The sequence below is a fragment of the Narcine bancroftii genome, chromosome 2 (assembly GCF_036971445.1).
Source record: "Narcine bancroftii isolate sNarBan1 chromosome 2, sNarBan1.hap1, whole genome shotgun sequence".
Classification (NCBI taxonomy): Eukaryota; Metazoa; Chordata; class Chondrichthyes; order Torpediniformes; family Narcinidae; genus Narcine; species Narcine bancroftii.
In genome coordinates this window covers 70,670,213-70,694,408 of record NC_091470.1, presented here as the reverse complement: position 1 = coordinate 70,694,408, position 24,196 = coordinate 70,670,213, and the positions used below count along the sequence as shown (strand labels likewise).

At 41.4% G+C, this 24,196-nt stretch overlaps 1 long non-coding RNA gene across 2 annotated transcripts in view; it reads left to right on the top strand.

Annotated features, from left to right (window-relative positions):
* The window catches only part of LOC138752371 (uncharacterized), a 50,378-nt gene that overhangs the window by 1,156 nt on the left and 25,026 nt on the right, over positions 1–24,196 (top strand). Inside the window, exon 1 of one of the 2 annotated variants that reach the window (XR_011350569.1) lies at positions 19,380–19,437. The exons of the other annotated variant lie outside the window; for it this stretch is intronic. This is a non-coding gene — a long non-coding RNA (uncharacterized lncRNA). Of the gene's footprint in view, positions 1–19,379; positions 19,438–24,196 lie in introns of those variants that run through there. 2 annotated transcript variants of the gene reach the window in all.

Sequence of the window (24,196 nt, the reverse complement as noted above, 5' to 3'; positions counted from 1 at the left end):
GGACATACGTGGTAAATGGGAGAGCATTGAGGAATACAGAAGAGCAGAAAGATTTAAGAGTAACGGTACATCGTTCCCTGAAGGTAGAAACTCACGTGAATAGGGTGGTGAAGAAGGCTTTTAGTATGCTGGCCTTTATCAATCATTGCATGGAATATAGGAGTTGGGAGGTGATGTTGAGATTGTATAAGACATTGGTGCGGCCTAATTTGGAGTTCTGTGTGCAGTTCTGGTCGCCTAATTATAGGAAGGATATAAACAGAGTGGAGAGAGTGCAGAGAAGGTTTACCAGAATGTTACCTGGGTTTAAGCATCTAGAGTATAGGGAGAGATTGGACAGATTAGGTCTTTATCCTTTGGAGCGTAGAAGGTTGAGAGGGGATTTGATAGAAGTATTTAAGATTATGAAAGGGATAGACAGAGTGGATGTGGATAGACTATTTCTGTTAAGAGGAGGAAAGATTAAAACAAGAGGACATGAGTTAAGAATTAAGGGGCAGAGGTTTAGAGGTAACATGAGGGGGAACTTCTTAACTCAGAGAGTGGTAGCCGTGTGGAATGATCTTCCGGGAGAAATAGTGGCGGCGGAGTCAATTGTATTAAGAAAAGGTTGGACAGGTATATGGATGAGAAGAAGATGGAGGGTTATGGGCATTGTGCAGGGAGGTGGGACTAGAAAGGGGTGTTTGGTTCGGTGCGGACTAGAAGGGCCTAATGGCCTGTTTCCGTGCTGTAATTGTTATGTTATGTTACTAGACAAGACAATAAATTGAATCTCTCTCATGTCTGTCTTAAATCTAGAAAAATTAGAACTCGTACTTTAGATACAACTACTAAATTTGAAGAAACATTGAAACCATTTATTGATTACTTTCATGGGATATAACTGGCGTTATTCTATGAACTAACCCTTCCTTTCCAGATGTAATATAATTCGTGTCATTTTTGTTAATTGTAAGTGTGGACCAGAGCCACTCGGCTGGAATTTATTGTTTTTTTATATAATTTTCTTTAGTAGATTAGTTGTATTTTTAATATTATTATTTATTTCTGTTTTCTTTGTTAGGAGAATTATTTCTAATATGTCACATTTTCACTCTTTATTTATATGATACTTGGATAGACCATTTTAATTGTGCTATTTCTATTCTCCTTGTGCTGTGTATGTTATGAAATGTTAATAAAATGATTGAAAAGGAAATGATGCATTTTAGGTCCGGGAAAATGACAATTTAAAAAAAAAACCCATAAAAGTCGAATGATAAAAATTAGTCACAATAAAAACAAAACAGACAGTAGCTCAAGCAGTGGGACACTTGATTTTGTTTGTTGTTTGAAAGCATTCCGATATTGGGTGACATAGTTGTGATGTCATTTGCAAGACATCATCTCAAGGAGTTGTGCTATCAATCTTGCCACCAGTAGAACGAACGACTTAGCAAGAGTGTTAAAATCGTCCCTTGCTGGATATAAATATTTCAGACAGGCATTTAGAGTGCTGCAAACTGTCATTTAAACCTGATTGCTTTTAAATAATTCTTCAAGTAGTTCAGGAGTTTTAAAAATAATCAGTAACAATTATTTTCGTTGCAAAACTGAAGACAAATAAATTTATCGAATACAGCATCTTGAATCTTTCTCAGAAGCTATTGTATATTCCTCTAAACTTCTGCCTTTGATCCAGATCTCCTGCTTTTATTTAATATCTCTGCACTCTAAGGTATATTTTGAACTATATACTCAATGATGAGGTAAATCCCAGTGTACAAAATTTCCCTTTAAACATGACTGACCATGCACAAAGCATTAAGGAAATATAATTTTATTTATTCAGATTTGGGTGTCATAAGGACGCAAGCTCTTTTTTTACATTCTACTTGGTCATGTGAAACAGTGAAACTTTTTTGGAATAAACTTAAGGATTTTTTTTTTTAAAGTTATTTTGAAAGTGAAATTTTCATTAGATCCTTTAGTATTTTTTGTTGGGTTTAAGAGGATTAGTTTAGAATTAAAACAAAATAGATTTCAAATTGCTCTTTTGAGATTGGCTTTAGCTGTGGCTAAGAAAATGTTTGGCAATTACTTGGAAAAATGAGACTGATTTGAGTATTCATAGATGGCATTTGGAAACGAGATCTTGTATTCGATTGGAAAAAATAACCTATAATTTACATGATGATTATCTTTATGGTAAAACTTGGACTAGTAAACTAACTGATGAATTTTGATGTTATGTGATCTTTTTCCTTTTTTTCTTTTGGGGTAGGTTAGAGGGGGGTGGGTGGGTTGGGGAAGAGGAGGTGGGGGGGTTGTAGGGGATTAATTTTAAAATATCATTTATGTATTTTGCATTGTTTTTCAAGTTTTATTCATTAATTATGTTTTAACAGATTGCATCATGATCCAATAAATAACATTTAAAAAAAAAAAAAAAAATTGCTTTATGCTCAATAAGTTTTGCTTGCAGCTGGAGTCGGATGAAGAAACATCACAGTATCCCACACATGGACATCAGGCTTTGCAACTTTTTGAGAGGGAGAGGGGGGCGGCGGCTCAGGAGAGAGGGGAGGTGGTGGTGGCTCCGGAATGGGTGCTTCAGGGTTGCTCTGAATAGTTTGCTCCATTGATGGCGCATTCACTGGTGGGTGAGTGGCCTGGGACCAAGACAGGACAGCTGACCACTAATGCACAGCTTGTCTCAGGCCCAACTTGAGGGCGAAACGTGTTCCTGGGAGCGCCAGGGTGAGTTATTTTTTCAGGGGCAGAAAGATATGGGATTGATGATCGATTTCTGGTAAGAACGACATGGAGAGACTTCGGTGAACATTCTGCGTGAATGCAGTCATTTCGCTGCCCAGTTCGTGACCTAAAGGAACAGGCTGCATTTATGTGACCACAAATGTTTAATCTCCGTTCACCGTGCCTAGGGCCATTGATGACAAAAGCTGACAGTTTAGTATGGTGAATGTTGGAGCAGTTGAGGGTGATCGGGCAAACTGATTGGGTTGTGGGCCAGATCCTGACTGCAGGACATGTTGCCCATCCCTGCTTTAAGGTTTAAGAGATCGATTTGCTAATTCTGATGAAAGATTATTGACTTGAAAAGTCATCTGTCTCAGATGCTCCTGCTATATTGGGGAACTTATGACATTAAAAACAAACTGCTAGAGGAAATCAACAGGTTGAGCAGTGATTGGTGGGTAAAAATGGATTTGTTAACATTTCAAGTCTTAAACCCTCATGCCATTACTTAATTCCCATTTTCCAGCAATTGGTAGTTGTATAGTGGTCCGGCCCCATACACAAGGGGCCAAATCACCACAGCACACAGCCTACACACAATGGCACAGAGACTGCCTCCTCACTGAAGAGAAGTGCCAGGGTTAAAGAGCGGACTGCAGGGAGCGAGCACCGAACCGGAGGCTGCGCTGACATCACTCCCGTGAGCCAGCATGGCAGGTGGGGGGGTTTTGCAGTATTGCCTTCATTGCGTGGTCTCTTTGAATAAAGAGTCCGTTACTGGTTCACTCAGCTCAGTGCAGATGTGTTCTTTTTGTGAGCACTACAGTAGTTTATTTTTGCACTTGCCCTATTCTTCAATTTTCATGAAGAGATCCCATGAGTGGTGATTTGAATTCCAGTCTTTATTAGTGAACACAAACAATTTCCTTTTGGAGTGTGGGATATAGGCCTTGACGAGAGCTTTGTAATAACTGATATTTAGCTGTGTGTTGCCTGTTCTGTAGAGTAAGTAGTTAAGTATTGTATAATTAATTAGCATAAATTTCTTGTATGGTGCAACATAGCCAGAGAAAAATAGCTCTTGTGAATTATGTAAGTTGCCATGAATTCATTTCCCATATTTTAATATTGAAGGTGGGGAATTTTTCTTTCCTCAAGCTTTTATAGTTTGAGGTTTCCAGGCTTCTAACCCATAATGCCAGCATGAGTATTCAGCTCCTTGAAAACATAATTTACTTTTAAATACATTTTATAAGATATGATATCAATGCTGCTCCCATCTTTTTGGTGAGGTAACTTTTTCCATAAAATTAATTAAAATCCAAAATCACCATCAGTTGTTAGTTTTGTGTGCATCTGTAAGTAGGTGCAATGTTTTAGAAGCAGATATTAATTGGAGCATAAGTGAGGAGCAGTAGTTACTGAGGCCATTACTAAAAACATAGCAATAAATGTAAGATTATATCCTTCTTAGGCAGTCCCTTGGAATCCAGTGTCATTTGCTTTCAGTTTGGTGTTGTGCACTCTAAAGTGGCTAATGAGGCCGCTTTGGGAATGCAGATTCTTCTAGAGATTGGGTGGGCATTGCACAGGGCTGGTGAGTGAGTAGTTCGTAAGGTGGTGTGCTCCTTCCACCACTTATACAAGGCTTCAGTTGATTTATGCCCTTGATATTTGAATGCATTATATATACACCATCATAGACGTTTCCTCACCACTTTGAATAGCCATTGCCCAAAGATTCTCTGGAGTTGGTGAATATATTGCATTTCTTCAAGGAAGCTTTGAGCACATTTCTTGATTCTTTCCTGCCTTTTAGCAATCTTTCCCCATGACAGAATAAAATATCTCTTTTGGGAATCCGTGAAGAGCATGCAAACAACAAGTTAAGAAGATAATTTTAAATTCAAAAATAACCAACCTCAGGAACAGGCAGTATTTCTGCTTAAATTGCAACTCCTTTAGTCCTCATTAGTCAAGCTGCCCCATACAGACATTGATTGCATTTGTGGACCCTTGGAGGCCAATCACCAAACCATTGCCGTGATTTCACTAAAACATGTACATAAGCAGATGTTAGTATGGTTTTATTCAACAGTTACCAATAGGAGCAATAATAAAAACAAAAATTGCTGAAAATACTTACAAGTGGGAGAACATTTGTGAAGCAAGGAAGTGTTTCAAGTTAATTAACTTTCATATGCAGCATGTACTGTGAACATGTTGGTGTAAAAACAAGTATTTTTAGAGTAGTTTTATGTAAGCAAGTAGCAGCATTATAAGTGTGGTCTTATATAAACATGTATTTTTAGTTTAGTGGAATGTTTGCAATAACAATTTTATTTTTACCACATGACAAAAGATTGAAAACATTAAAAAAAAGTCTTGTGCCTTAAAAATGATTCAACATTATGTCGAGCTTCCTTTCCATATTTTTGTGAGAAAATCTGGCATTACGATGAAAACATGTGAATGTTATTTCTGCTGGTATTAGGTACCGTGTGCACTCAAATCATCATATCAGCTCATACTTTTAAGTTCATTCAAAACAAAGATAATATGTTTTTAACTGTCACTCAACATTTCACTCCTGCTTTAAGTCCAAGTTGAGTCAAGCATACTTAAAGTGGAAAAAGCCAATCATAATTTGACTTCAGATTGAAATTCAGATTTAATAACACAAAGATAGAAGGAGGGTATTTGAACTCTGCCACATGATGCAGCTAGGTTAAGTGAGATGATGAAAAATTTACAAATGGAGTTTAATATGAGAAAGTGAGGTTATGCATTGGTAGAAGGAATCAAAAGGCAGACTTATTAGTTGAATGGAGTGAGGCTGCAAATGGGTGGAGTACAGAGGTATCTCGGTTTCCTAATAAATAAAGAACAGAAAATTATCATTTAGGTGCATCAAGTAATTAAGAAACACATGGCATATTGGTCTTTATTGCCAGGGGATTTGGATTTAAAGTAGAGAAATATTGCTATAATTGTATAAGCTGCTGGTGAGGCCACACCTGGAGTAACATTTATAGTTTTTGACCTTATTTAAGAATGATTTTCCAGCACTGGAGGCAATCTGCACATTTCTCTCAATCCCTGTGTTGAGAAGGTTGTCATATCAATAAGGGCTTTAAAATAAAAGTTAGACCTGTAATCTTGGTTGAGGAAAAATAAGGGAATGATTTTGTTGAAACATTTAAGGCCCCAAAGGGGAATTATGGGCAGATAGTGAGATGTTTCTTCTAGTGGGAGATTCTTCAGCATGGAAGTCATATTGACAAGTTCAGGAGGAGGTAATTTAGAACTGATGTGTGTGTGGTGCACTGAGGTAGCAGCAAGCAAGCATAAAACTCAAAAGATTGTACAACAGGCTTTATTCCAATAAAAGGAATCAAGCCTTGGTGGCTCCCAGTGTGACTGGCTCAGGAGGGATGGGCTCAGGTTTCTATTCAGGTTGGCTAATTGACAGCTGGCCAGGTGGAGTCAGCCGCTTAAGTGGTCTTCCTGCAGGTACAGAGATCGCCCCCTGTGGTCGGCTGGTGGTCGTATCACCATATTGTGTGAATCTCTGGGATTCTCTCACCCAGGTGGTTGAGGCATTAGATTAGTAGTTCTCAACTTTCCCCCTTTTATGCTATAGGTGCTCTGTGGTCAGTAAGGGATCACTTAAGGTAATAAGTGAGTGGAAAGAAAAAGATCGAGTACTACTGGTACTTAAAGTTGAGGTAGATAATATTTTGATAAATTGTGGAATTGAGGGTGTGATAGCCAAAGAAGATCAAGAGTACAGACCTATCACTCACCAATGTATATAGTTACAGTATCTAGAGTATGTAATGACTGTACTTACAGAGATTGGCTGAGAGCTTAGCCATGCCTACTGTCTGGGCCTTAAAGGGTTGTGTCCCTAGCCAGGTCGGATCATTCCGGACTAGTCGGCCACCTGTGAAGAGCTCCTGTCTTTTGCTAATAAAAGCCTTGGTTTGGATCAACAAGTCTTTGGTTCTTTCGACGAGCTCTACAATTTTATTAGCAAAAAGAATTTTTTTTAAAAAGGGATGGAGTGTCTGACTCGGCCAGAAAAACTTGACATCGACCCACAGTCAGCTACAGCCTTCAAAGGCTGTTGAACTTTGAAAACTTCCTAAGGCTCATTGAGGTGGAGGAGGATAATTAGTGTCTAACAGCATTGCTGTCTATGGTGTCCCTGAGAGTCTACGAGAACATCCAGGATGAGACCACTTACACTGCAGCCATAAAGGTACTGAAAGAACTGTACGATCAACCAATGAACAGAGTTCATGCCCGGCTTGTGCTTGCGTCAAGGAAGCAACAGCCTGGCGAGTCCAGCAGGGCATATTTACAAGTAGTAAAGGCGTTGGGCAAGGACTGTAACTGTGTGGACAAAACTGGTGCTGAGATCACAAACTATCTCGTCCGGGATGCCTATGTGGCCGGGCTCCGATCGAACGAAGTGAGGCTGCGCTTGCTCGAAGAAGTGGTAGAAAAATTAGAGGACATGGCCCGGATTGCAATCACAATGGAGGATGCAGCCTTAAAGTCAAACGAGTTCTCTAGGGACTTGTCCCCAATGTCTGATGTGAGTAGAGTGCCCTTCTACCCTACCAACCCCGAGATACTGACGGCCTGTCGGCTGCTGCTACACTGCCCCGTGCTAACCCAAAATGTTATTTCTGCTGGAGGGACAAGCACAGCAGGTCCCAGTGCCCAGCAAGAAAAGCCAGGTGCCAGAAGTGCCTTAAAAATGGCCACTTTGCTGCAGTCTGTAGGTCTAAAATGGCCACCGGCAAACACAGTGCCTCGTGTGAAGCCCAATCGCCACTATCCCATTCAAAATCTTCTTCTCCAGAGCTCTCATCCAATGAGAGCGAGGGCTCCCCTGCACAGCAATGCCTGACGTCACGGAGACGCCGAACCCGGAAGGGGCAGCCCACCCTCGCAACCGTGATGTTGGCCCGCCTCTCGCCCCCGTGCGGAACTCTCGACCTGGCCTCAGTCCCGACTGTAGAGCCCACTATTGCCACGGCCACGACCACCCCCGGGGCCGACGCTACCATTGCTGCTGCCGCTGCCACCGCCACCGCCACAACCACACCCGGAGACAACGCTACCGCTACCGCTGCCTGCTCCCCTGCTGCTGCTCCCCACGCCGCCGCTGGTGCAGCCAACCAGGTACTCTCCCTAGCATCCATCGCTGATGACTGTTGGGGCCCGACTGCCGCGACCGACGACCTACCCACCACCAACCGCGAGCAACAACCCCCACTACTTACCGTTCATCCGCCGACGCCGCCACAACAGCACCTCCGGGAGTACCTCCAACCTGCTCCTCCAGCGCTGACTGCGTCTATGATGTCATCCTGTTGCGTGACGTCAACACGCGGAACTCCCCTGTCAACAGGATCAGTGGCTGCTTCTATAACACTAAATCAGCAATGCTCTCATCCCCTCACTAAAGCAATGGATCTGATTAAAGTGCATAGACACTACACCAATTGCTTATTTGACTCTGGGTCAACTGACAGTTTTATCCAGCCAGATCTGGCTCTTCGTTGGGGACTTGACATTATCCCCACTACCCAGAGGATCTCATTAGCGACGAGGTCGCACTCGACTGGGATAAAGGGGTATTGCATCACCACGCTGGAAGTACAGGGCGTAACGGTCACCCACTTCAAATTATTCATCCTTCCCCAATTGTGCGCCCCAGTGTTGCTGGGATTAGACTTTCAGTGTCAGTTCCGAACGGTGTCCCTACACTTTGTGGGACCCCCGTCTCGGTCTGCCATCACCCCACCCCTTAAGCACCCGAGCAACCCACCCCCGTGCCCCGGGGGCACACCTGCAGCCTTTCCACACTCCGGATTGCCCCGCCAGCACTCTTCGCAAACCTCACCCCTGGCTGGAAGCCTGTAGCCACCAAAAGTCGGCAATATAGTTACGAAAACAGGCAATTCATTAGGAGTGAGGTGCGTAGATTGCTGGATGAGGGCATCATCGAACCCAGTTCAAGTCCCTGGAGAGCCCAGGTGGTGGTTGTCAAGAATGAGGAAAAGCTACGGATGGTGGGCGACTATAGCCAGACCATTAACCACTTCACGCTCCTGGATGCGTACCCCCTGCCACGCATCACGGATGTAGTGAACCAGATCGCCCAATACTGCATATTCTCCACCATTGACCTACGTTCAGCCTACCACCAGCTCCCGAACCGCTCTGAGGATCGACCATTCACGGCCTTCGAAGCGAATGGGCGTCTGTATCAATTTCTCAGGGTACCATTCGGGGTCACGAATGGTGTTGCGGTCTTCCAGCGGGAAATGGACCAGATGGTGGACCAGAACGGGCTAACCGCTACCTTCCTGTATCTGGACAATGTCACCATCTGCGGCCACGACAAGCAGGACCATGACGCCAACCTAGACAAATTTCGTCAAACTGCCGGTCGGCTGAACCTGACCTACAATGTTGACAAGTGTGTCTTCCGGACCACATGACTCGCGATTCTAGGTTGCGTGGTGGAGAACGGGGTAGTGATGCCGGATCCTAACCGCATGCATCCCCTAATGGACTTACCCCCCCCCCCAAATACCCAGAAAATGCTCAAACGCTGCCTGGGCTTTTTCTCATATTACGCCCAATGGGTTCCACACTACGCCGACAAGGCGCGTCCTCTTATCAAGACCACCTCCTTTCCCCTCTCGACTGAAGCCAGAGCGGCTTTCGATCGAATAAAATCCGACATCGCCGCTGCAACGCTGCACGCGATCGATGAGTCTGTCCCGTTTCAAGTCAAGAGTGATGCATCCGACTTCGCCCTGGCAGCCACCTTGAACCAGGCCGGTCGGCCTGTAGCCTTCTTCTCCAAAACCCTCCAGGGTTCTCCAGAGAGCAGACACTCCTCGGTTGAGAAGGAGGCCCAGGCCATAGTTGAAGCGGTGCGTCGTTGGAGACATTACCTCGCTGGGAGGCGCTTTACACTCTTGACTGATCAACGCACGGTCTCCTTCATGTTCAGCAATACCCAGTGAGGTAAGATAAAAAACGACAAAATCGCCAGATGGAGAATCGAACTCTCCACCTTTAACTATGACATCCTGTACTGGCCTGGTAAGCTCAACGACCCACTTGACGCGGTCTCCAGGGGGACGTGTGCCAGCGTACAGATGGACAGACTACAGAAACTCCATGAGGCGCTCTGTCATCCAGGGGTCACTAGGTTTGCCCATTTTGTGAAGGTGCGCAACCTACCCTACACAGTCGAAGAGATTCGCTCCATAAACCGAGCCTGTTCAGTGTGCGCTGAATGCAAGCCCCACTTCTTCCATCCGGGGAACTCCCATGTTATCAAAGCCACCCGCCCCTTCGAGCGCCTTAGCGTAGATTTTAAGGGGCCCCTACTGTCAACCAACCGTAATAACTACATCCTTACGGCCATCGACGAGTACTCCCGCTTCCCGTTCGCTGTGCCCTGCCCAGACACCACCGCCACCTCAGTGATACAGGCCCTTCACAGTATCTTCGCCATTTTCGGGTACCCCAATTCCATCCACAGTGATGGGGGTCCTCATTCAAGAGCGTAGAGCTGCAACAGTACCTTCTGGAGTGTGGTACTGCTTCAAGCAGGACCACCAGCTATAACCCACGCGGTAACAGCCAGGTCGAGAGGGAGAATGCCACCATCTGGAGAGCGGTTACACTGGCTCTCCGGTCTAAAGGTCTCCCCACCTCTCACTGGCAGGAGGTTCTCACTAATGCCTTACACTCCATCCGCTCCCTCCTATGTACTGCAACAAATGCCACCCCCCACGAAAGGATTTTCCTTTTCCCGAGGAAATCCGAATCAGGAACCACTGTACCAGCATGGCTCACCGTCCCTGGCCCCGTCCTTTTGCGACACCACATCCAGCACTCAAAGAATGACCCCTTGGTCGACCGACTGACTCTACTCCACGCGAACCCGCATTACGCCTACGTTGAGTTCCCAGACGGGCAGGAGGACACTGTTTTGGTGCTGGACCTAGCTCAGGATGCGGTAGGCCCAGCAACACCCCCCAACCCAACCTTCCCCAACTCTTTATTCCCCAGGCCCCATGCCGGAACTGAAGGACTAACAGCACCCCAATGACCCTGGCCACCCTGCCGACAACACGGCTGGGGAATTGAGCGAAGGAGCGGTCGCACCCGACGAGCCCGCTGGCAACACCACTCCAGTGACCCCAATCCTGGCACCACGGCGGTCACGCCGGATGGTCAGACCCCCTGACCCCTACAGTCCTTAACCTACCCCTTCCTTTCATTCCCTCCCTCATTTTTGTTTTCCTTCCCTTCTCCCTCTTCAGCCCTTCTACCCCAGGGTCAGTTCCCCAAGAAGGGGTGAATGTGATAGTACAGACCTATCATCAATGTATATAGTTACAGTATCTAGAGTATGTAATTGGCTGAGAGCGATTGGCTGAGAGCTTAGCCACACCTACTGTCTGGGCCTTAAAGGGTTGTGTCCCTAGCCAGGTCGGATCATTCCGGACTGGTCGGCCACCTGTGAAGAGCTCCTGTCTTTTGCTAATAAAAGCCTTGGTTTGGATCAACAAGTCTTTGGTTCCTTCGACGAACTCTACAGAGGGCTATATGAAACTGTGGATCAGCCATGATCATGCTGAATGACAGGATAGGCCATTGTTTACTCACCAAGCAACACAAGCAGATAAGATAGTAAGGGAGGTGTATTGCATACTTGCTTCATTGTCAAGGTGCTCAGTATGAAAAGCAGGAAGTGAATGTTGCAGCTGCATAATATGTTGCTCAGGCCACATTTGAGGTATTGTTTGTAGTTCTGCTCATCACATCACAGGAAGGATGTGGAGGGTTTGGGGAGGATGCAGAAGAGACTTCCCAGGATATTATCTGGAATAGAAAATATTAGCTCTGAGGAGAGGTTGCGCAGATGGATTGTTTTCTCTGAAGCATTGAGGCTGAGGGGAAACCTCTAGAAATATATAAAAATTATGAGAGGAATAAAATGGGGAGTTCACCGGAGTCTTTGTCCCAGGTGGAAGTGTCAAATTGAAAGATATGACATCTGGAAAGATGCCCTACACACAGCATCTTTTAGCTTCTAATGACAGTCTCCTGCACATTTGTAACTGCCTGATGTTGAACAACCTGCCTTTAGTCCTGTACCTGACTTTGTAGTTACAGAAGGCTTGGAGAGGAATAAGACATCGAACAATAAACAGTTTGTGTGTCCGTCCACTAAGGCCACCATTTTGTGCATGAGCTCCGAGGGGTTCCTATCGCCCAGGCCTTGCATATTCAGAATGGAGATGGCGCGCTCATGCTGGCTGAGTTTCAGGGAATCAAGGAGGAAACGCAGGAATTGCTCATACAGAGGCGGATCTTCACAAAAGAGCTTACTTTTGCTGCAGTAGCAATATCCAAGGCACTGACAATGTGCCAGAACTTGGTATCCTCCGAGACAATGCCTCTGATCTGGAACTGTGACTCAGCCAGTTGTAACCAATTCCTGGGCTGATTTGCCCAGAAGAGCAGCAAATGAATTGGTCGCAGCTGTTGAGATTGTAGCGGTAGTAGCATCTGCATTTTGTCACGTTCGAGGTGGGTTCCAAAGACATTGGAACAGTCAGAGTCATCACTGTAGTGTCTGCTAATGGTAGGGCTACCAAAATGAGGGACATCCACACAGAACAATGGTAAACCAGTAACTGAACTTTATTTTAAATTACTCTCGCTGCTCGAAGAGACCTCTCGCTGCTTGAGGAGACCTCCCGCTTCCTGTGAGGGGTGCACTGGCCTAAAATAAGTGATGTCACCACTTCGTGGTGTCACTCCCTGTCCTGTGCTGCGCAACCAGGAAATGGTGCCTTCCCTGGGTGTCGCCAACCACTGGCTTCTCGGAAGGAAAGGGGGGGGGGTCTGCGCCATCTTGTGTCAGATGACTGGGGCAATGATTTGGCCCATCTAACTGCGTGGATATATAAACATGAAGGAAATAGAAGGGATGTAAACTTGTTCAGACAGATAAGCAGTTTAAAATTTCCACTCAAAAATTGCCATTTGAGTACCCATAATCAATGTTCTGGATTTACTTTTTGATATAAAATTTCATCACGGTGGCTTAATAACTTCCATTTCTGAAAATCTGATAGGTTCAGGAAATGCAGTTAGGAGGGAATGGGAAAGAGATCTGAATATCTCTATTTACGATAAAGATTGGGATGCTACTCTTGACTTGATTAACAATTTCTCACTGTGCACGACATTGTCTATTGCAATTCAAAGTGGTCTATAGAATACACTGGTCTAAGGTTAAATTATCCTGTTTTATTCTGCCATGGATCCAATATGTGACAGAGGTAGAAATCATGAGGCATCATTGGTTCATATGTTTTGGGAATGCCCAAAACTGAAAGATTTTTTGGGGACTATTTTTTTCAGACTGTTTCAGAGATTCTTGGGATCAAGGTGGATCCTTGTCCCTGTATTTGTTTGTAAATTCTCAACAGGAAAATATTTCCTTGAAACTAACTCAAAGAAGAGTTTTCGTTTTTACTTCATTGAGTGCCGACGAGCAATTTTGATTAAATGGAAAGATAGTCTACAAAAATGCGTTGGAAACAAGATGTTATGTCTTGCTTGAGCTTGGAGAAAATCAGATACACCATTAAAGAAATTATAATTGAATTTGACGTTATGGGGCCCATTCATGAATTACTATCATAATTTGATTAAATGGGCTTGAGTGCTCGGGGTGCTATTCGCTCATTGTGTGGAGGCTGAAACTCGATCCCTGGCTTATTTTCCCTTTTTATTCTTTGCTGTTGGCCATATTTAGTGGTGGGGGTAGGATTAGTACAGGGCTTTTTTCTTCCCTCCATTTTCTTAATACATAGAAGAGATTACTTTATATCTTATCAGAATCTTATTCTAATAATGGAATATGAAATGAAGTTCCTCTAATTAGTTTTTTTGATTATGATCAAACTGTTTAATTCACTTATGATACATATTCTGTATGTTAATGCTTTAAGATTGACTGTTTTCTGTTTTATATTATGACACGTAATATTACTCTTTCAAATTAATAAAAATATATTAAAAAGAAAAGAAACTCTGCCATTTAAAGGGTCAACAATTAATCTGATATTATACCAGCAGTCTAGAAACTGTTAAGTGCAAAAAGAACACAACATCGGGGAACATTGTAATGAAACCATTAATGTCAATTCCAGTTCAGATAGGGAAACCTTAAACTAATGTTCTCAGGACCTTGGAATTAAAGTTTGCACCTTAATTCACAAACAGCATTAGGAGTAATCCCCGACACTGTTTGAATGCCCCAAAAAATGGCACATACCTATGTTTTGCAACATCCTGAAAATGATTAAATTATTCTACATTTTTTAAAAATTGTTCTACATCCCTTTCCAAGCCAATTCTTTAGGTTTAAGGCCAGATGGTGCCTGTCAAGCCCAAGGTGCAATCTGCATACCCATAGCTTTCCCAATATTGTCCTGAAATGATAAGGAGGATCCCATATACACCAGAGGAGACTTGCATGTTACCCATTGACTCATTCAGGTGTTCAAACCAGACAGCGATCAACTTTGTAAAAGTTAGTCAGACTATTAACGCAAATGAATCAGATGTTCATCCACCTTTTTCAGGATGAGCCTTTTGTTGTTTTCTCACAAAACATTACGATTTGGGTCGACTATTTCAACTTCTAGCAGATCTTGTTAATAACAGAATAGTTAACATTTCTCAGTGAATTTTGATATAACATTTGATATAGATTAAGGTTGGTGAATGAAACAATAATGAGTAATTTATTTTGCGTCCTTGGGCTATTTTGCACAATCAGAATTGGTATACAACAGTTTAGTAGTCCTGTTATTGGTTTTGTATTCAAATACACTGCTTGAATAATTTGGGAGATGTATGCAGTATTAAAATTTAAGTAATGAAGTAAACTGGAATACACTCTGGTGTCAGTCATGTTCATCACAAAAGTACTACACTTTCATAAGAATCCATGTAGTTCTCTGAAGTCCTTTAGGGAAGTTTCCCCATCTAAATCACTTGTAACCCTAGGTCAAGTGCAATATAGCACTAAACATCCCATAAAATGGCCTATCTAGAAACCTCTTTCTTCATTAATACACAGGATATGGAGGCACTGGTTTTGTGTTCATTGAAGAGAGGAGACTATAGGCACTTGCAGGTGGCCAAAATACCCCGATGTAAAGCTGCTTATTCTTCCCCTATGCGGCTGTCAGGAGGCCACCTGAAACTGGGGAACCTGGCCAGGAGGAGCCACTTAACTTACCCTCCTCCTGTAGGTATAATCTCTGGTTCTGAGAATCCCCTGTTGCACCTGAAAGCAGCTGTGGGACTGTGGCCACAGTCCACAAGAGCTCAGTTCACTCGGACACGGCTCTCCTTCAGCTGGCATGTTCAAGTGACAGAAAGGTGTCTTCTCCGCGGCCACCTGAACGTCCCAGCTGCCGGCGCATTATCTGTGTCTGAGTGCCTGAAAGTAGCTTATTAAGATTCACGTTATTGAAGAAAGTGAATGCAGTTTTAGCAATCATTTCAAGATGAATAGCATACAAGAGCAGGGGTGTAATGTTGAGACTACAGGGCATTGGTTAAACCTCACTTGGAGTACTGTGTACAGTTTTGGGTGCCTTATTTGAGAAAGGATGGATTAGAATTAGAGAGGGTTCAGAGAAGATTTACTAGAACAATACCAGGAATTAAAAGGTTAGCATATGAGAAATGTTTGTCAGCTTTTGGACTGTGTTTATTGTGTTACGAGCCCAGAGGATTCTGAAACCCAGCAGCAATAGAAATTCACCAAGACAATGGTTATTTAAACAAAAGTTGCTTTTAATTTTCTTTAAATATAATAACAGGATCAATCTTTAACTTATTACTATTAACTTAACCTAACTTAACCCCCTTCTAATTCTAAATGCACGTGTATGTAATGTGTAGGTGTTCAGGAAAGTTCTGTTTCAGTGTCTAATCATTCACTTTTCACTTCTCCAAGTTCACTGGTATCAGGCAATTCTTATACTGTGCACAGAATTTAACATTTATGAATCTTTACCAGGCTCTGGTGCTTAAAGTTAAATGGGTACCACTCAAGAAGATTCTTGTTAGTTTCAGAGAAATATTTGTTGCTTGTTGGACACACACAGACTGATTTCCTCCAATCAGTCACTTGAATGTCTTGCCGAAGAAACTTGACCCATCATAGGTTTTCCAAATGATAACCTCTTCTTCCAGGTCACCAGGGTTCCTCTTTTTCTCCCCTGTTTCAGGAGAAACACTCTAGCCAACCATTTCCTCTTGTAAGGACTACAAAGGTTTTGAACAGGCTGAACTCAGAACTCACAACCTGTCTTCAAAATGGGATTTTTCAACAAGCCTGCCAGCTTGCCACTTTGCAGTGTCAACTGCTACTGCAGAACTCACTTCTCTCTCTCAGAAGAGAAAATCACCTGTTTGTTTTTTCCTCCCTCTGCTTGTGAAAACCATATGACTTCTTACAGGGCTCCAAACACCATCTTTGAAAGATCTTATCAGTATCTCTGAGCCTGGATTTTATTGCCCATGCACAATAGATCAGCATTCTTCATTGCTTCTGCAAAGTCAACCAGAGCCTCAACGTCTTGATTCAGCAAATCTCTTGCATTTTAAATGCGATGTCTTTTGTGAAGTGTTACTCTTTGCGAAGTATAACCTACACTAAACCCCCACAATTTATCACTTTTAAAGAGTTATTTTACCCATAACTATTCTAACATACCCATAACAGTTGGAGAACAGAAGGATGTGGGGTTGGGGGGGGGGGAACCTCAGAGACATTTTGAAGACTGAAAGGCCTGGACAGAGTAAATGTGATAAAGTTGTTTCCCATGGAAGGGGAGTCCATATCAAGATGCCACAATTTTGGCATAAAAGGGTGTCAATTTAAAAAAAATGCAGAGAAATTTCTTTAGCCAGAGGGTTGTAAGTCTATGGAACTTGTTGCCACAGGCGGCAGTGGAAGCAAGGTCTCTGTGTGTATTTAAGACAGAAGTTGACAGGTATTTGATTAGTGAGGGTTGTGGGGAGAAGGCCAGGGAGTGGGGCTGTGATAACAATCAATTCATGATTAAATAGCAGAGCAGATCTGATGGGCTGATTGGCCTATTTCTGCTCTTGTATCTTGTGATCATTAATGGCTCTGGAGTCACATGTAAATTGGTGAAGGATGGCAAATTTCCTTCCCAAAACAACATTTACAAACTGGATATATTGGCCATTTAAGTGCTCATCTAGATATTTCTTAAATATTTTGAGATTATGTGTCTCCACTGCCCACTTGGGTAGAGAGTTCCAGATTCTATCCATTCTCTGGGTCAAAAATGTCATTCTTCATATCTCCTCTGACCTTTTTATTCCTTAACTTGATCCTTTGTCCTGAAATTTTGGGGTTTTGTTTCTTAGAGTCTGGCCTAACCAAGCCACTCATAATTTTGAATACTTCATTCAAGTCTCACCTCAGACACCTCTAGTCTAAGGAAAATTTTGTATTGAGTTTATCCTTTTTATCTATTTTGTTTTAGCCAATTAGGGATGGGTAACAAATGCTGCCATTTCCAGCCACATCCAGTAGCTCAAAATGAGAACAGGAGGAGTAGGTGAGGCTCAAAAATAGTTAATGGAATTGATTCATTTGGCATTTTACAGCAGACATGTACATAAAAATAAATCCTTTATTTTCCATTGAACTCTGCATCAGTGTAAATAAAATTGAGAGAAAAAGAAGAGAACATTAAAAATTGTGACTGAGGTCATGGTGACCATACTATGCTGGAGGGTATGAAATGACAGGTCCAAGGGTAAATGTGTTCTTATTTATTCTCAATTAAATGTGTTTAAAGAGTGCATTTTTATATTTGATACTTAGAAATGTTCCGCGTCTTTGTAATTATTGATGACATTTCAATGGGACATTTCAGAGTTGTTGAATTCTTTTGGACAGAAGATTTTTTTGTGTCATAATCTACATGAAGTGGCAAGATTAACCTCAACCATACTTGTTGCTGGTATTGATATTGTACTGTTTTGCAAATAATTAGGAAGGCACCACATTTGAGATTAGGTTTATCAAATGAATTAAAAACATAATATTTGTTTATATCTGTGTGCTCTCAACATTTTCACTGCCTTGATTTTCATCACTTGCTACTGTTCTCTGAAGTTAATCTAATTTATGACAATGACAAACATTCACAAGCTGCAGATGATGACATTTGGATCATCTTTGCTTGTGTTAAAATGCAAATCTGTCAGGGACTGAGTGACAAATGACTCACAGCACCTATTATTTCACCTCCCTGATCTGGGCTTGAATCCACTTTAGGCTGGAGGCAAGAAAATCTCCTCTGCCATAAAGTATTATTGATGCCCTTTTACACAAGCCAAAGGCATGTTTCAGATTGGAAATGGGGAGGGCATACATGCAGTAAAATCTTCCCTTTAGCTGTAGGAATTATTTCCTCACTGAGGGGAGCTCTGCAAACGAAGAGGAGAAACAACAAGGATGATGACTGAGTATTAAGGCAACAATGCTAAATGTGGAAGGGACACCGATGAGAGGACTGACAAAATGTAAAATGTTTCTCTACAGCTTCTCCTGTACTGTAAATAATTTCCTTGATATGAGATTTCTTATTCAATAGGATTGAAATTAAGAATGTGAATTGTGGAACACCTTTTGGTCTTGTATTGTACATAAATTATTGTGAACAAAATTTATTTTTGGGGAAAGAAAATTATTTCCTCATGATCCCACTTGCATGACCTCAGAGCATTCAGTGCTGAGATGGGGTCCAGAAATTAAATCTTCTTTCAGGAACGATAACAGTCATTATTGTGCAAGATCAGGCAATATATTTATTAACACTGAATTCTCCCTTCATTTTATGAATAGCAAATTGTCTTTAACACAGTTCCATTAATTTTTGTATGATTTATGGTTTACATTAGTGCAGTTTAGTTTTGAGTTGGTTGTCGGGCATCACGGGAATGGATTTGATTATGTTTGTTAACCCCGTAAATGTCAGAAACATTTGAAAGAGGAAATGCCTGCTTTTCAATCACACCTTGAAGAAGAGCTCATGCCTGAAATGTCGGTTATATATTTTTATGTCCTATTGACACTGAGAGACCTGCGTGTTGCCCAGAATTTCTGTGTTTATGCTAAAAACAAGGTTGGTTTGGTAGAATTTAGTTTCTAACAAAACTAGGCAATAATGGCTGACAAAAGAACAAAAGCAGAAAGGATAATTACTCAGCTTGCTGATTAATGGCATTGACAAAATAATGGCCGCCCACTTCTATTTCTGTTATAATTGGGCATTTATTGCTTTCAGAACGTGTTTTTCAGTTTCAAGATACCTTCTGCATCTAGGTCAACTTTGATGGGGAAGGATATTAAAGAAATAACATGCTCTAGTTGGTTTATTTTTCCAGATTCAAATTACAGTGAGATCCATGTTTATATTCACCTAGTCCTTGGAGATCATCAGTGCACAATTGAGTAAAAACACAGAAAATGCTGGAGGAACTCAGCAGGACTCGCAGCATCCGTCGGAGGTAAAGAGTATAATTAAGGTTATATTTATGATAAAGGTATAGACTATGAGGCGGTAAAAACATTTTGTTTCTTTTCAGTTCTCCATGAAATGCAATAATCTCTTCTGACCCTACATTTAACCCCTCTCTTCCCCCCCCCCACCGCAACTTTTTATTCAGACGCCTGTCTGCTTTTTTGCTCATACCTTGAGGAAGGGCTCGGGCCCGAAATGTCAACTACTCTTTGCTTCCTATCGAAGCTGCTTGATCTGCCAAGTTTCTCCACCTCTTTTGTGCTTTGCATCACATTCAATGTTTCTTTAATGCCTTTTGAGGCCATAAAAATTAATAAACCCATAATTATCACATGAAAAAGACTCTCACACCGTAATTGTTTTCCTCCTTTAATAGCATTCAAACTTATATTTTTCAAACAGAAGTTAGTATTTTGGCAATTTTTATAATCTCTAAGTGACAAAATTGATATTGCTTTCCGAAAGTATGACATTTAGTCTCTGGATAATGAAAAGAGAAAATTATTTCCAAAAATGAAATAGATATTTTAGGTTAACTCCTCCTACCAATGCCTAATGAAAAAGCTATACTAAAAAGTAATCTATTTCAATTATATCACTTTGCATTGTTCTTCTTGTACCTTTTCAAATTCTTGGTATCTTAGTCAACACTGGATACTGAGTGAACTCTGTTTCTCCTTCCTCAGGTGACCTGCTGAGGTTTCTCAGCAGTATGTGTTTCACTATGGTGGATGGAAGAGTACAAAATTTGATTGTCAAGGTTGCACCCTTAGTATCATAGAAATTGACAGGAAAAGGAGGCCATGTCAGCTAAAAAAAAAGGTGAAAAACACTTATTTAGTTTATTTTTACCATTTTTCCCCTTTCTTTCCACTAGATACTGTGATTCTAAGAGACATTTCCACAAGTGTCACCTTGTTGCAAAAGCCTAGACTCTCCATGTTGTTGGCTTATTCAAATAGGAAAACGATTAGAGCTGAGCCCTCTCCTTTCACATCAATGTCTCCAAGAAACATTTTCCAACACACCGTTTCCAAGACAATTTAGAACAGCTGCACTGACAATGATTGAAGTCAGCACAGACTGGAAACTTTTACAATATTTTTGGTTTTAAAGCCATTGTAGAATATTGTGAGGAACCTCTCCTCACCTCAGCACTGGAAGAGTGCACAGTAAAAAGAATCATGCACCTTTAGAATTTTTTCTTGAGTTTTAAAACAAAATCATGCTCTAAATGTTAAAAGTGCTATTCATGTACAGTAATTCTAAATGGTAGAAGTATTTTGGAGGTAATAATTTCAAAAAAGCTGCAGTATGTTATATGAATCATCCATCCTTCAAGATAAAAACAATGTGCTTCAGAAGATGGAGAATAATTGGCATCAGGCTAGAATTTAAAATTGATTTCTCTAGTCAAAATTGGCATGGAAACACTTCAGATTTAGAAGATTAACTTTTCAAAGCTAATGCTGGTACTTTGATTGGTTTGTAATTGAATGGTGATTTGTGGTGCCTTTCTCCCATCTATATCAGATACTAGGTAGGGTCTATTTTAAGACATGAGGGTGTCAGAAACGGGATGTAGTGCGAATAAAATCTATCAGGATTGGAGGGAGAACAAATGTTTTTATTATCTTATAACTATGGGTAGGGTTTTGGAAGGTTTCTGGGTTATATGTGAGCACAACACACTGCCAGTGAATCCCAGTTCACTGCACGGGATAAATGCTGCCAGGATTTTCTGGCCATTCATGTAAATTGTGAGATTATTTTAAAGGACTCTGCCTTCAGTCTGAAATTAAGTAAGAGCAAAGTGGAGAACTTAATCTCATAAAACTACTGACCTGAATATGTTGTGGGTATATCTGATTACATCAAAACCCAGCATTTCTAAATTATTTTATCAATATCATATGAACACTTGAAAGTCACTCTACCTCTATGTTCTGGAATGTAACAGCTCCCCTTCTTTCCTGCCTTCCAATGCTCCAAAGAATCCTTTCAGCATTTTTTTTAAAAATGACCATCCTTTCAAATTTATAGATCACTTCTTTCGATCTAGTCTCTTCTGCTTTGGAAAGGCCGTGTATGGATTGGGTGCAAAAACATACTGCAGGAGGAACTCAGCCAGTCAAACAGCAGGAAAAAAAGAAATTGTTAATGTTCTAAGTCAACCCAAAACATCAACACCTGCTGAGTTTGTTTATCTGCTTCTGATTCCAGCATTCGCAGTCTCTATAGTATCTCTATAGATTGGATAATTGCTTGATAGAAAACCTCCATTCAGTCTATACACGACTGTGAACTTGTAGATGTCTGTAGTTTTAGTTCTTTATTCTCACCTTGATCTCACTGTCATTCTTCTTTTCTTTGGCTTGGCTTCACGGATGAAGATTTATGGAGGGGTAAATGTCCACGTCAGCTGCAGGCTCGTTTGTGGCTGACAAGTCCGATGCGGGACAGGCAGACACGGTTGCAGCGGTTGCAGGGGAAAATTGGTTGGTTGGGGTTGGGTGTTGGGTTTTTCCTCCTTTGCCTTTTGTCAGTGAGATGGGCATTAGCATTCTAATAAAAGGAAGCATTAAAGATCAACATACCCATCTGTGTGTAGAGCCACAGGATATAGGTAAGAGTTTAAATAAATATTTCTCATCAGTTTTTAGTGGAGAGATCATGAGACCTAAGAATTTGAAGCAAATATCCTGGACCATATATAAAGTACGAGGGAGGAAGTGTTGGAGGACATGGGGCACATTATGGTGGACATGCAGCACATTATGGTGGACAAATCACTGGAGCCTGATCAAGGGCATTCTTGGACCATGTTAAAAGCTGGGGAAGAAATTGTGGAAGCCCTTGCACAGGTAGTTACATAATATTTGGCCTCTGGTGAATTGCTGGAAGACTGGAGGATGGTTAATGTGGTTCTGTTAGTTAAAAAGGGAAGGAAGGTCAAGACAGGGAACTACAAGCCAATGAGCCTGACATCAACATGGGGAGTTGCTGGAGAGGATTCTGAAGGCCAGGACCTAACAACATTTGCATAAGCATAGACTGATTAGAGGTGGTCAGTGTGGCCTGAAAAAGAGGATGATGAGGGCAGGATGGTGGACTTTAGCAAGGCCTTTAGTCACATGTGATCTAAGGTGAGGTAGCCAATTGGATTCCAAACTGGCTTAATGGAAGGAAACAGAGGGAAGTAGTGAAGGTAGCTTTTCTGAATGGAGCTCTGTGACGAGTGATGCATCACAGAGCTCAGAGTTGAGTTTGTACTCTGTTTATACAATTTGGATGACAATGTAGTTTTTTGTATTTAGTGAATTTATGGAATGCACCAAAATTGATGAAGAATACACTGGATAACAAAGATTTTTCTTGCTGAACACTTTTGAGTGTATTTTATAGATTTTGGGCTGCTGATCATGAAAATCGCCTTAAAATGTTACTATAATGTACTGTTTTTTAGCTATAACCTTTTTGTGATTTCCTGTCATATTTTAAATCTATTTAAATGGGTGGCATGGTTGGTGTAGCAGTTTACACAATGCCAGCGATTGGTATTGAGCTTTGAAGCCTGCATTGTCTGTAAGGAGTTTCAGTTGCATAGGTTTTCCCTGGGGGCTCAAGTTTCCTTCCGCCATTCAAAAATATAGGTTAATTGGGTGTAAATTGTGCTGTATGATTAAATTAAATTGAATGTAAATTTAAATTTAGTACATTAGCTGTGGATTCACAACCATGTTTAAATCTTGTGCTATAACTCTAACTTTTCCACTTTTGATAATTAACCACTGATTTAAAATGTTAGTGGAAAATTTATCTTTAGTCACTAATACTAATTGAATTATTAAGTATAGCCTGTTGATTGTAATTTAGGAAGGATTAGAGGGAATGTTGTGCCAAAAACGTGGAATTCCAATTCCCTGAAGTGAATAGGAATTCTCACTCTGTAAGGTACATCTAGCTAAAATCCAGAAATCTTAACCACATAATGGCAGCAGCTAAAGCACTGGGAAGTTTAATAAATAACCAGATAAAACCATACAGTTTATTTCCAGAGGTCTGATAATCTTCCAGTTGTTTTGTCATTCAACACTATTGATAATGGCACAGGATTACGTGCACAAGGCATGTACCTAACAGTTAATCTGAAGCTAAAGTGATTCTGCATACCCTTTCCAAAATGAGAGAATTGGCAATGAGACATTACAATAGAAAGCCTCAAGTCTTTTTAGAGTTTTCTGGAACAGAATTACAAACATCCTCAACTATCATTCTCATTCATCTTATTGTACTACATTGATCACCAATTTAATTTCAAATTTATAATTTTTTAATTTGATAAAAATTTAGACATCCAGCACAGTAACAGGCCAATTTGGCCCATGAGATAGTGCTGGCCAATTTACACCCAAATGACCTTCAACCGCCAGTACATTTTGAACAGTGGAAGAAAACCGGAGCCTCCAGGAAAACCCACACAGATGTGAATTTGGATTGATGCCAAAAGTAGATCTGGTTCTTGAAAAGATCACTGTAAAATTCATAATGATCGTGCAGTTTCCACAGCAACGAAAGTTGCAGTCAACATTATAAAATCAATTTGCTGAACAATGTTCTGATATAAAAGAAGCATTAACTTTACCCCCTTCAAACTGTAATTGTTCACTCCCACCCAACATTTGTCCTGTGATGAATGTGAAAGTGGTGAATTCGTTAAGGGAATCCAAGAACTCTACAGCACA